Source organism: Oryx dammah, unplaced genomic scaffold (assembly GCF_014754425.2).
Source record: "Oryx dammah isolate SB20612 unplaced genomic scaffold, SCBI_Odam_1.1 HiC_scaffold_1, whole genome shotgun sequence".
NCBI lineage: Eukaryota > Metazoa > Chordata > Mammalia > Artiodactyla > Bovidae > Oryx > Oryx dammah.
Window position 1 is genome coordinate 14,889,603 of NW_024070185.1, and position 14,723 is coordinate 14,904,325.

Sequence of the window (14,723 nt, forward strand, 5' to 3'; positions counted from 1 at the left end):
CATCATGGCGGTTTTCTCCAAGTCTAAAGGATTTATTTAATTCAATTAAGTTTTTATTAATTGCATATTGACAGCTGTTCTGTGATTTATGGCATGTCTGTTAAATGTTGCAAAGTGGTCTGATCTTATAATATTCTTATTGACCTTATCAGTCCATTGCAATATTTAGGTAAAAGTGTGACTGACAATGCTATTTGAGGTGTCAAAGTAGTACAAACTTGAGAGTTTAATCCAGCTTTCAATCTGGTGAATGTGACCTCACTAATACATTTATATTATTTGCAGAAAGCAATACAGTGTATATTTCAAATAATTTTAGGGTTTTGATAAAGCTTTATTACTAAAACTTCTTGGAAAATGTTGCACAAGTTGCCTAAGTCTTTTTTAATTCCCTTTCTTTCCTCTGACCCCTCCCTCTATTTCCTTGTCTCTCTGTGTAAGGTAAAGAGTTAAAACAGAGGAACCATTGTATCCACACATCTTACATTTTGAGTGGTATAAAAACACGGGTTCCCTTCATGTCTGTCAGAAATAAATCCTAACCCTCTGTGTCAGGACTGTGTACTTGAGTTATAAGCTTTTTCTCTCAGGTCTCCACAGCCAACTCTGACTAATAGTAAATCTTGTTGCCAAGGGGAATAGAAGGTGATAAAGCATACTTAGATGATGTAGGTGGCGAGGAGTCAGGAATTCAATAGTAATCACGTGACCAGCCATGCGGTTACACGGCTTCTCTCTCCGAAGAAGAAGGTGACTGAAATGGAGCGGAATGCCCCGGGTCACCTTTGGTTTTGTCGGCCTCACACTCACGTCTACAAATGAAACAAGAATGCATTCCTTCCACTGCAGGGTCCCCATTTCACTCGGCCCCTCAGGAACTGGTTCTTGGCATAGTGGTGGAATCATTTCTGTCCTCCAACACTGATTTTCCTTTCTGTATTTCTTCAGTTAATTTCTTTAGGCTCTAAGTCATGCCATTTTCTTAAGTCAGTAAAAAATAATTTGGGGGGAACTGTGTTAGGTATAAGAACAAGGCTAAGCCTCGACTTGGAGTGTGAAATTAGGACACGTTGTTTTCCATGTGGAATTGCAGGCGGCCAGTGAGACCAGGCCCTGGCTCTGGGAGCTCAGGTAATAGAAGATTTTCACTGTGGGGTGGGAGGCACTGGAGACCAGGTCCAGCCCCACAGCAAAAAGGCGCTATGGGCATGGAAGTTCTCCCTGAGCCTCATTGCTTTCTTTTGTAAAATGAGTAAAATCTTGAAGAACAATGCTCATAACAAGCCCTGGACATGTAACCCAATATATGTTAGTTCCTGGGTTCCTAAGGGTCAAGGGAGGACTCAACTGAATGAATCAGTAAGCAGGGATAGTTAAAAGCATTCCCCTAGAGAGGCATCTAGAGAGAGAAGGGGAAGAACAGGGCAGTGTATTTTTCTTCTCATATAGTTCTGCTTTTGAGAAGAAAAATAAATTCCACTTTACCCTGTATGCAGGACAGCAAAAAAGACACAGATGTGTATAGCGGACTTTTGGACTCAGAGGGAGAGGGAGAGGGTGTGATGATTTGAGAGAATGGCATTGAAACATGTATAATAACATGTAAGAATCGAAATGCCAGTCTATGTCTGATGCAGGATATGACACGCTTGGGGCTGACGCGCGGGGATGACCCAGAGAGATGTTGTGGGGAGGGGGGTGGGAGGGGGGTTCATGTTTGGGAACGCATGTACACCTGTGGTGGATTCATGTCGATCTATGCCAAAACCAATACAGAATTGTAAAGTAAAAATTAAAAATAAATAAATTAAAAAAAAAAAAAAAGAATTCTTTAAAAATTCTTATTTAAGAATTCTTCTTACGATTGAAAACAGCTCATCCTAAGAATTCTCCTTTACCTTTCCAAGATACGTTAAACTCCCTCCTGGGAAACAATGTGGTATACCACAAAACAGATACACGCCTGCACATACTTAGTGCTACCTCTGTTACTTACGTACTTGATATCTCCATGCATCAGTCTAGTTATTAAACAGAAACCATCCAGTTGAGAGAGCAGCCCTGACATGTATACACTACCATGGGTAAAATAGCTAGTGGGAAGCTGCCCTAAAGCACAGAGAGCTCACCTCGGTGCTCTGTGATGATCTAGAAGAGTGGGATTGGAGGGGGGAAAGGGGAGGTTGGAGGGATGTCCGAAAGGGAGAGGATATATGTATACATACAACTGATTCGCTTGGCTGTACAGCAGAAACTAATGCAACATTGTAAAGAAACTATACTCCAATAAAAAAATTTTTAAATAAAAACGTAAGAATGATTCTGTGCACTTCACACAGGGATTTTGAGGATTAAGATAGCAGCAGCACACGATGGCTACTTATTCAAGCGTTCATTTTGACTCCTATCTTGCTTTATGTGGAAAAAAATCTCTGCCTACTCAACAAAGTTGATATGCAGATTATATTAATTACATGTGTGGAAGCATTTGGAAAAGAGTCTACCTCTAAGGAATTAACAGGACTCTTTGATATCATCATGTGATCTTCTGACCATTTGTTCATAGTCTTTGAAAGGCAATGGGAGATCTTGATTCTTATGCTGCTTCTCAGCTTCCACTGTACTTGTACTTTTTTATTAAACTACTTTCCATGCTCTAATCATTTTATTTGACCTCTTGATTTTACAGGATAAGGACAGTCAGTAGTAGCTTGAGAGCAAATAACCCCTCATTCTCAACTTTTATGTCAAGAAGCCTTTGCTGCTGCTGCCGCTAAGTCGCTTCAGTCGTGTCTGACTCTGTGCGACCCCATAGACGGCAGCCCACCAGGCTCCCCCGTCCCTGGGATTCTCCAGGCAAGAACACTGGAGTGGGTTGCCATTTCCTTCTCCAAGAAGCCTTTAGAGCTTTACTAATCAGCTTCACTGGCTGGACTCTGGAGACGATGCTGAAAGGGGAGTTTCCATCTCTGCAGAGATGACCTAAATCAATATGTCTGTGGAGCTGAGCTCCTGTAGACACACAGTGGGATAAAGCTGGGAGTCAGTCAGACTGGCTTTGGAAAGTTCAAGTTTTGTTTCACACATAGTGTATATAGAAATTCATACTTAGATTTCCTGAATGTAACCCTTATAGTCATGGCTGAGAATTGCTCCACCAAATGGGCATTTTTATTTATATTTACTTACAAGTTTTTTGTTCTCATACATTGTTACTTCTTGTTTGATCAGGGGAGGGTGATCATTACTTCCAGTTGGTAAGGACGTTGCATAAAGACTAAAGTTGTTTTTAGGTAATACTGATCAAACAAGGGAGCCCCAGTGATTAAAAAAGATAGTGGTTGGGTTGTTCTCATTAATTTGATTAACTCTAGGTTAAGCAGGAAAGCTACTGTTTTGACCCTCATTAAATAAATATTTTTAATGTGCATTTATAAATTTTCTTTACATCAGAAGAATGGTATAGTAGTAGTTGTCATTAAATCATCTCATTACAAAACTTGCAATGACACAGAATCATAATTCTGAACACAAATGCTCATTGCCCAGTGATTTAAGTATGCAGCAGGCTGGAATGAGTGGTTCCTTAAGCTTCAGTATATTTTGAAATTTGCTTTTCTTTTGATATTTTCTTGAAATAAAATCTCTATATTAGCTTTTCACTGAAAAAGAAGAGGGAAAGATAGATTTATGTTCTCATTGATTGATTTGGATATTCTGATTTGAACACTCTGGTTGGAATAAAAATATTCAGTCACATTTTTATGTAAATATTCTATCATTAACTTTTCACTTAGAGGCAGAGAAATACTAAGTTAACTCTTGAATTCGTATGTTAAATAATGATTTAATTAAATATAATCTGAAATCTACTTTCTTATTAGTTGGCAAATATGACATTTTTACTCTTTAACTGTTTTTTTAACATTATTCATTCATTTATTTTATTTTTTAAATATAAATTTATTTACTTTAATTAGAGACTAATTACTTTACAATATTGTATTGGTTTTGCCATACATCAACATGAATCCGCCATGGGTGTACACGTGTTCCCCATCCTGAACCCCCTTCCCACCTCCCTCCCCATACCATCTCTCTGGGTCATCCCAGTGCACCAGCCCCAAGCATCCTGTTTCATACATTGAACCTGGACTGGCAATTCGTTTCATATATGATATTATACATGTTTCAATGCCATTCTCCCAAATCATCCCACCCTCTCCCTCTCCCTCTCCCTCTCCCACAGAGTCCAAAAGACTGTTCTATATATCTGTGTCTCTTTTGCTGTCTTGCATACAGGGTTATCGTTACCATCTTTCTAAATTCCATATATATGCATTAGTATACTGTATTGGTGTTTTTCTTTCTGACTTACTTCACTCTGTATAACAGGCTCCAGTTTCATCCACCTCATTAGAACTGATTCAAATGTATTGTTTTTAATGGCTGAGCAATACTCCATTGTGTATATGTACCACAGCTTTCTTATCCATTCGTCTGCTGATGGACATCTAGGTTGCTCCCATGTCCTGGCTATTATAAACAGTGCTGCGATGAACATTGGGGTACATGTGTCTCTTTCAATTCTGGTTTCCGCATTGTGTATGCCCAGCAGTGGGATTGCTGGGTCATAATGCAGGTCAGGAAGCAACAGTTAGAACTGGACATGGAACAACTGACTGGTTCCAAATAGGAAAAGGAGGACATCAAGGCTGTATATTGTCACCCTGCTTATTTGAATTATATGCAGAGAACATCATGAGAAACGCTGGACTGGAAGAAACACAAGCTGGAATCAAGATTGCCGGGAGAAATATCAATCACCTCAGATATGCAGATGACACCACCCTTATGGCAGAAAGTGAAGAGGAGCTAAAAAGCCTCTTGATGAAAGTGAAAGAGGAGAATGAAAAAGTTGGCTTAAATCTCAACATTCAGAAAATGAAGATCATGGCATCCGGTTCCATCACTTCATGGGAAATAGATGGAGAAACAGTGGAAACAGTGTCACACTTTATTTTGGGGGGCTCTGAAATCCCTGCAGATGGTGACTGCAGCCATGAAATTAAAAGACGCTTACTCCTTGGAAGAAAAGTTATGACCAACCTAGATAGCATATTCAAAAGCAGAGACATTACTTTGCCGACTAAGGTCTGTCTAGTCAAGGCTATGGTTTTTCCTGTGGTCATGTATGGATGTGAGAGTTGGACTGTGAAGAAGGCTGAGTGCCGAAGAATTGATGCTTTTGAACTGTGGTGTTGGAGAAGACTCTTGAGAGTCCCTTGGACTGCAAGGAGATCCAACCAGTCCATTCTGAAGGAGATCAGCTCTAGGATTTCTTTGGAAGGAATGATGCTAAAGCTGAAGCTCCAGGACTTTGCGAAGAGTTGACTCATTGGAAAAGACTCTGATGCTGGGAGAGATTGGGGGCAGGAGGAGAAGGGGACGACCGAGGATGAGATGGCTGGATGGTATCATGGACTTGATGGACATGAGTCTGAGTGAACTCTGGGAGATGGTGATGGACCGGGAGGCCTGGCGTGCTGCAATTCATGGGGTCGCAAAGAGTCGGACACGACTGAGCGACTGAAATGAACTGAACTGACCTGAAGGCAGTTCTATTTCCAGCTTTTTAGGGAATCTCCACACTGTTCTCCATAGTGGCTGTACTTTAACTGTTTTTGATGCACCAAATGACAATTTATCTCCTAAAGAGAGGATTTCGCTGTCTTATACCTTATTTTTAAAATGTGTATTCTTTATCATCTTGGTCTGTTCAGGCTATCATAAAAAATGCTATAAACAGTGGCTTACAAAAAATAGAAATGTATTTCTCATTGTTCTGAAGGTTGTAATGTCCACGATAATAGTGCCAACAGGTTTGATGTGTGGTGAGAGCTCATTTGCTCTGGATGGCCATGTTCTCGCTGGAACCTTACTTCGAGGAAGGGACTAGGGACCTCTGTGTGGTCTGTTTTATAAGAGCATGAATCCCATTCATGAAGGTTCTACTTGCATAAGCTAATCATCTCCCAAAGGCACCACCTGCTAATACCATCATTTTCAGGGTTTGGATTTTAGCTCATGAATTTTAAGGAAACGCAAACATTCAGAACATGCTATTGATTGTAAGTGGAAAGCTCAGTTGAGACATCAGTGTTATCAAGAAATAGAAGTCCCAAAACTGTACTGAACATTTCTTCTTCTTCCCAGTTGCCTCCTGTTCCTATCCCAAACCACTCCTTATTCATAGTTCATAGCAACTCTACTCAATTTACCTGAAATTCAAGTTTTTACCTTATTCTCTAAACAAGGGATTAGAGAAAACTAGGATTTACCCCAAAATGAATCTCACCAGTTTCTCTAGTCTGTTTCCTCCAATTCAACACTATAGATACTATCATGGGTCTGAGTCCCAGGATGTCTCTTTTGATCTGTGGCAGGTTTTCCTAATGAGTTTCCTTGTCTCTGAAGTGATCTATTTAAAGCAAGAATCTGACCATGTCACTCCTTGCTTAAACCTCCTCACAGTTTCTCATTTCTAGAAAAAAATGTCCACGTTTCTTAATAGAATACATTAGGTTCTCAATCATCTTGCCCTGCCTATCTGTCCTTCACATCTTTCTTATCTCAGACTAGCTAGGAAAAACTGAACTGCTTAGGAGCTTCATGTGACTCATGATGCACCTTGCTTCAGTTTTTTTGCTAAAATCCTTGCTCTGGGAAAATCATATACCTATACCTTTATCCTTTGGGCTTCCCTGGTGGCTCAGCAGTAAAGAATCTACCTGCCAATGCAAGAGTTACAGAGACGTGGATTCAATCCTTGAGTCAGGAAAATCTCCTGGAGGAGGACATGGCAATGCACTCCAGTAATCTTTCCTGGGAAATCCCATGGGCAAAGGAGCCTGGCAGGCTACAGAAGGTGAGGTCACAAAAGTGTCAGACATGAGCGAGAGGCTAAACAAAAACCTTTATCCTTAGCCAGCTCCTGCTTAGATTTTAAGATTGGGCTCATGCACAACTGTAGGAAGCGTTCCCTGGCGAATTTCCTCTGCTCTTCACAGATACTGGCCACTGGGTTAGGTGCCCTTTTCTGTTTTCAAATAATGACACAGTATACTTCTATATAATTTCCAAACTGAATGTTATATCAACCTAATTGTCCTTCACTGCGTGAGCTCTTTGAAATGATTTGTTTAATTTTGGTTTCCAGCACCTGGCAGAGTATATGAGCAGAGTAGATGCTGAATAAATCTGTTGACTGAATGAAGATAATAAGGTGACTGTCCCTAGGAAGCCTTCAGATATGTCTGGATCACATTTATTCATCAGCTACATACATGTGCTCTAGAAAGGGTTTCTGTGTAGGTTAGAACATGGGATGAATAGCACCCACTTTACTTTGGATTTGCAGATTCCTTGGTTTTTCTCGAAACTATAGGTATAGAAGCAGGTAAAGGGTGAGAATACTCGTCTTTGCCCACATAGTCTTGTTTTAATGATCTGTAGCGTTAATTAGGGGTATTATAATAAATTAAATAAATAATAAATCTTTTCCTGTTATAGCAAATGGGATAATTAGGATTTCCTAATACTTAGGTTTATTGTGATCCACACAGTCAAAGGCTTTGGCCTAGTCAATAAAGCAGAAATAGATGTTTTTTTGGAACTCTCTTGCTTTTTTGATGATCCAGCGGATGTTGGCAATTTGATCTCTGGATTCCTCTGCCTTTTCTAAAACCAGCTTGAACATCTGGAAGTTCACGGTTCATCTATTGCTGAAGCCTCACTTGGAGAATTTTGAGCATTACTTTACTAGCGTGCGAGATGACTGCAATTGTGCAGTAGTTTGAGCATTCTTTGGCATTGCCTTTCTTTGGGATTGGAATGAAAACTGACCTTTTCCAGTCCTGTGACCACTGCTGAGTTTTCCAAATTTGCTAGCATATTGAGTGATGGTGGGAGGGATTGAGGGCAGAAGGAGAAGGGGACGACAGAGGATGAGATGGCTGGATGGCATCACGGACTCGATGGACGTGAGTCTGAGTGAACTCTGGGAGTTGGTGATGGACAGGGAGGCCTGGCGTGCTGCAATTCATGGGGTCACAGAATCGGACATGACTGAGTGACTGAACTGAACTGAACTGAATACTTAGGTAGAATTTAGTATCATCCTGACTCATTATTGAAAAGGTCATAATACCATCTGCTGCTGCTGCTGCTGCTAAGTTGTTTCAGTCGTGTCCAACTCTGTGCGACCCCATAGACGACGGCAGCCCACCAGGCTCCCCCGTCCCTGGGATTCTCCAGGCAAGAACACTGGAGTGGGTTGCCATATAGTCTCCCTGGATCCCTGTCATCTAATCAATGCCATGATCAATCCATAGGCATTTAGAGTCATTTTTATGTGCCTAGGGCAGTGCCAGGAGTTCAAATGAGTAAAATTCCAGCATTAGGCTTGAGCATGATATCATAAATGGGTGGGTAAATCATTTTAAGGAAAGTAAATAGAGTATGTTTAGAATTAATATAAGATAAGATGTATAGTAAGATAAAGAGAACGCGTTTCACTAAGGAGTGTTTAGAGGACTTGGCAGATAATTAAAATGATGTGACAAAGCAACTAAAATTCTTAGAATAAAATATGAGAATAAATAGAAGGATGCAGAATTGTATATAATGGCTGGATAGATGATGAACAAAATCTAATAAATATTGATGTAAAATGTAGTTCTTTGTGTATGAGTGTTTACTGTAAAATTCCTTAACTTTTCTCTATGCTTGAAAACTTTGAGAGTAAAATATTTGAAAATTTGCATGCATGCGATAATTGCAGTTATCTGTTAAGCACATGAGAAAGAAAAACCAGAATTCAATGACATGAATGGGTATTTGTGTTAATTAAAATAGTAGACATTTATTTTTCTTGGTTTTTATAATTTAAGAACGTTTCAAAGTAAAGGCACATTGGTTTCTACTATGTTGAGTTCAGAAATAAATTCTTGACCAAAATATGAGAGAGTGAAACGTGGACATTTACTGCCTGCATGAACTTAGATAAATTATTTAGTCTTAATTTCTCTAAAACTCAGTTTTCTCTTCAATAAACTGAATAAAACTACTGGCGTCTCCCTGAGGCTGTGAGGACTGAATGTTTTAATAGGTGCAGTGCGTACATGAGGTAGGACTTGGCGCTGGTGGTGGTTTGTGGCTCAGTCGTGTCTGACTCTTGCGACCCCACGTACTGTAGCCGGCCAGGCTCCTCTGCCCGTGTGATTCTCCAGGCAAGAATACTGGAATGAATTGCTATTTCTTTCTCCAGGGGCTCTTCCTGACCCAGGGATTGAACCCTGGTCTCCTGGATTGCAGGTGGATTCTTTACGTACTGAGCTATGAGGGAAGCCCCAAGATAGGACTTAGTACTTGGTAAATATTAGTGAATATTTTTAAGAAACTGACCTCTTAGGAAATAATTACTATACAGATAGCTCTCCTCCACCCTGCATATTGTGTTGTTAAGTAGGTGATACATTCTTTAATCCTTGGAACCAGATGTTCTCTCCTTAAGCTTGTTAGATATTTTGAAGAGCTTGGGAAAGAGACTTCGAAGTAATGGTAGAGATAGCAGCTGTTGGAGGAACTCAGAAGGAGCATTAAGTTTTCCACAGAGCACCCTTTGATCCTGCTGCTTTACAGAACAAAACAGACGTTCCTTGCTGTTAGCCTATTACCACTCCCTGGGGAAAGAACCTGATCAGGAATGAGACACTCTACAGTGAAGCAAAGCACAGAAAATGAAGCATCTCTTGAGGTTCAGCGACAGGTTTTTGTGCTGTCAATGATTTCTTCACCTTGAGCAATGGCTGGAGTCTGTGTAAATTCAGCACAGAGCTCTCCATGCAGTTCTTTCTATTTTCACTGTACGGACTTTTCATTAGAGAAGGCTCATTTTCTCTTTCTGGGCCATGTGTACATGAGATGATAAACAGCTCTACTGGGTATGGAGGAGATTCTAAGATTATAAATTGTGGATTTAAGTCCATATCCTATCTTTTCCTGTACCCAAAGGAAGGGATATGGAGGATCCCTTTGACTCATTTCCTCCTCCTTCATAACCATGTAACATAATCATGGACTGCCTTTTATGGATTGCCTTACAGAGATTGCCTGGCCATGAAATCCTGAACCAGATTTATCCCAAGTGCAGAAATTGCCAGACACTGCCAGGGGCAGAGGAGTCCTCATTTGGTGGTTGGGATCTAGAAAGCCATAGGCTGTTTTCCGGGATGAGAAAATGAGGAAGGGGAAGCTGGACCTGCGTGCATTGTGTGCTCAGCCCATTCTTGCCACAGATCAGACTCCTGCTAGGGGTTGTTTGGTTGTCAGATTGAACCTACAGCATTATCCCTACCTCAGTTGGTTATACCTCACTTGACAGGATATAGTTGGGTTTGTGATATTAGCAGTATCTGAACACTTCCTAGACAACAGATTTGAGTACGGTCTTGTTCATTTTCTGATTTCATGGCTTCCCTTAAAGACAAACATGCAGCTTCTTCCATTTCTGTACACCTGAAGGTTAGTGACTGACATGAAAACAATTACATAAAGGTGTATTGTGTGAATGAATAAATGAATGAATGAAAGGCTTAGTGTTTCAATTATTACATCAACATATTCTAGAAATATAGTGTGTCCTGATAATTCAACCATCATTATTTTACATGAAAATTCTTTTGGAATACTGAGCTTAGAAGTGGTCTTCTTGAATAGAGATGCAGACATAGAGAACAGACTTTGAACACGGTGGGGCAAGGATAGGATTGGACGACTTGAGACAGTAGCATTGACATATATACACTGCCATGTGTAAAATGGATAGCCAGGGGAAGCTGCTGTATGGGCACAGGGAGCTCCACCTGGTGCTCTGTGACTCCCTAGAGAGGTGGGATGGGGTGAGAGGTAGGGTGAGCTTCAGGAGAGAGGAGACATACGTGTACTTGTGGCTGATTCATGTTGTTGTATAACAGAAGCCAACACAATATTGTAAAGCTATTCAGTTCACTTCAGTTGCTCAGTCATGTCCGACTCTTTGTGACCCCATGAATCGCAGCACACCAGGCCTTGCTGTCCATAAAAACAAATTTTAAAAAATGAATATTTTTGGAAATGATTGCTTTCCAATTATGAATGTAATATATGCCTATTACCAAAAAAAAGACCATACTAAATATTTTTTAAATGACAATTACTGTTTTGCATATATCTATGAATGATTACAGTTAACATTTTGGAATATGTCTGTGCTTTCTTCTATACTTTATACACACGTATACATTTTTAATAGCATAATTTTCTAAGTAATGAATGTGCTATGATTCGTTTTAACCAATCCCTTACTTATGAACAGTTAAATTGCTTCTACTTTTTTTCTGTCTTTTATAATTAAAAGTAAATATGATTTTAGTCAAATTTCTGCATATATAAAGGATATATTCAATAAAGCAGAGTTTCTATGTACTTTTTTCCTCTACAAAGAATATATCTCTTACTTTTGAGTCTGATTAGTTTGAAAAATCTAATTCATTTATGCCAAATATCTTAATACCAGCACTAAAGATTTAAAATTCAGTTGTTTCAAATATAAAATTTAGCATTGAAAATATCCTTGGAGGAGCATGTCTAGTATTATCTTTGAGATGTATGCTATATTTACCCACATGGTTATTGCCATCACATAATTGCAGCTTTTAGAGTTTGGTATATATTAAAAATCCGAATACTTACCTGGCAGGGGAGATACCATGATCACGAAGGTGGTTTTCCCAGGGCGAGGCTTATCCATTGCACTCCGGATGTGCTGACCCCTGCGATTTCCCCAAATGTGGGAAACTCGACTGCATAATTTGTGGTAGTGGGGGACTGCGTTCGCGCTTTCCCCTGGTAAAAAAAAATGAAAATAAAAATAAAAAAATAAAAATCCGAGCTCTAACATTCAAAATGTCTTCTATCTTTCACTCCTCTAGATGACATATATACTCTTTCAGGTTTTGGAAACTGCTGTTAAGTGGTAGAACTTTGTAAATAAATAATCAAAGAACTCTGTTGCTTTTCAAAATTTGGCAGAAACTAGGAAACTAATTGTTCACATATGTGTGTGTATATACATACATGTGAAAGCATAGGAAATAGCAATTTAAATAATAGACGGAATCTCAGGATTCACTGTTCAGTGTATGTGTGAGAGATGAAAGGAGGGAAAAGGGGAGGATGGAGAGAACATGAGTATGAATAATGAGGACATTTAGTTCCTTGTCTCTTGAGGCTCACTGGAAAAGAATTCACCTGGCAAAAGCAGGAGACGTAGGTCCCATCCCTGGGCCGGCAAGATCCCCTGGAAGAGAGGATGGCAACCCACTCCAGTATTCTTCCTGGAGAATCCCATGGACAGAGCAGCCTGGTGGGCTACAGTCCGTGGGGTCACAGAGTCCGACATGACTGAGGGAGTGAGCATGATGAAAGGTCTATGTATCTGCTCAGATCTACCTGGTATTTTGAAGAGCATTCTCCTCACACAGGAAAGGCTCTGTGCATTCTAAAAGGAAATGCCCTGCCTAGAAACCTTCGAGCTTGGAACTTTCAGAGATGCGAGCATGTGTTCCATCGGTGTCAGGCATGAGCATTATTGCAGCTGGCCCTCCGTCTCCTATTGATACCAATCCTTCAGCTCTGCCATCTCCCACCTCCACCCCCTCCTCTGGTCAGTAACTCCTCTTCTTGCCTCTTCACTCAATGCCAGCCCCTGGATACCAGCTGTTGTATTGCACTACTGTAGTTTTCAAGATATTATACCATAAGATTAAAATTGTTTCTGTATTTTTTGTGTTTGTTTTTATGTGTTATCTGTGTGAAAAGCGTTATGAACCTATTACATTATAGTACTATATAGCCGATTGTGAGGTACCAGGCTAACTTTGTGGGACTTAACAATTTGGACTTACGAATGCCCTCTCACAATGGAACTCATTCCTATAGAGGGGACTTCTCTAAGAGGGTGTTTGCTATGACCAGTGCATTTTCTTGGCAAAACTCTATTAGTCTTTGCCCTGCTTCATTCCGCATTCCAAGGCAAAATTTGCCTGTTACTCCAGGTGTTTCTTGATTTCCTACTTTAACATTCCAGTCCCCTATAATGAAAAGGACATCTTCTTTGGGTGTTAGTTCTAAAAGGTCTTGTAGGTCTTCATAAAACCGTTCAACTTCAGCTTCTTCAGCGTTACTGGTTGGGGCATAGACTTGGATAACTGTGATATTGAATGGTTTGCCTTGGAGACGAACGACATTCTGTTGTTTTTGAGATTGCATCCAAGTACTGCATTTCGGACTCTTTTGTTGACCATGATGGCTACTCCATTTCTTCTGAGGGATTCCTGCTCGCAGTAGTAGATATAATGGTCATCTGAGTTAAATTCACCCATTCCAGTCCATTTTAGTCCGCTGATTCCTAGAATGTTGACGTTCACTCTTGCCATCTCTTGTTTGACCACTTCCAATTTGCCTTGATTCATGGACCTGACATCCCAGGTTCCTATGCAATATTGCTCTTTACAGCATCGGGTCTTGCTTCTATCAGCAGTCACATCCACAGCTGGGTATTGTTTTTGCTTTGGCTCCATCCCTTCATTCTTTCTGGAGTTATTTCTCCTCTGATCTCCAGTAGCATATTGGGTACCTAATGACCTGGGGAGTTCCTGTTTTGGTATCCTATCATTTTGCCTTTTCATACTGTTCATAGGGTTCTCAAGGCAAGGATACTGAAGTGGCTTGCCATTCCGTTCTCCAGTGGACCACATTCTGTCAGACCTCTCCACCATGACCTGCCCGTCTTAGGTTGCCCCACAGGCATGGCTTGGTTTCATTGAGTTAGAAAAGGCTGTGGTCCTAGTGTGTGATTAGATTTACTAGGTTTTTGTGAGTATGGTTTCAGTGTGTCTGCCCTCTGATGCCCTCTTGCAATACCTACCATCTTACTTTGGTGCAGGGTATCTCTTCACGGCTGCTCCAGCAAAGCACAGCCATTGCTCCTTACCTTAGACGAGGGGTATCTCCTTACCGCCGCCGTTCCTGACCTTCAATGTGGGATAGCTCCTCTAGGCCCTCGTGCTCCTGCATAGCCACCGCTCCTCCGTTTGCTCCTCCTGGCCGCCGGCCCTGGCCTCTGGCGTGGGTGGCTCCTCCCAGCCGCCTCCCCTGGCCTGGGGCTCGGGGTGGCTCCTCAAGGTCACCGGCACTGACCTCTGACGCAGGGTGTCTCTTCCCAGCTGCCACTGGCCGGAGAAATATCAATAACCTCACATATGCAGATGACACCACCCTTATGGCAGAAAGTGAAGAGGAACTAAAAAGCCTCTTGATGAAAGTGAAAGAGGAGAGCGAAAAAGTTGGCCTAAAGCTCAACGTTCAGTAAACGAAGATCATGGCATCCGGTCCCATCACTTCATGGGAAATAGATGGAGAAACAGTGGAAACAGTGTCAGACTTCATTTTTGGGGGCTCCAAAATCACTGCAGATGGTGACTGCAGCCATGAAATTAAAAGACGCTTACTCCTTGGAATAAAAGTTATGACCAACCTAGATAGCATATTCAAAAGCAGAGACATTACTTTGCCGACTAAGGTCCATCTAGTCAAGGCTATGGTTTTTCCTGTGGTCATGT

General features: G+C 40.9%; 1 non-coding gene across 1 annotated transcript; it reads left to right on the top strand.

Moving 5' to 3' along the window:
• Positions 1–11,785: 11,785 nt before the first annotated feature.
• Positions 11,786–11,949, top strand: LOC120867889. Its single transcript, XR_005722061.1, has one exon. It is a non-coding gene; the product is annotated as a U1 spliceosomal RNA (small nuclear RNA).
• The last annotated feature ends 2,774 nt before the right edge of the window (positions 11,950–14,723 follow it).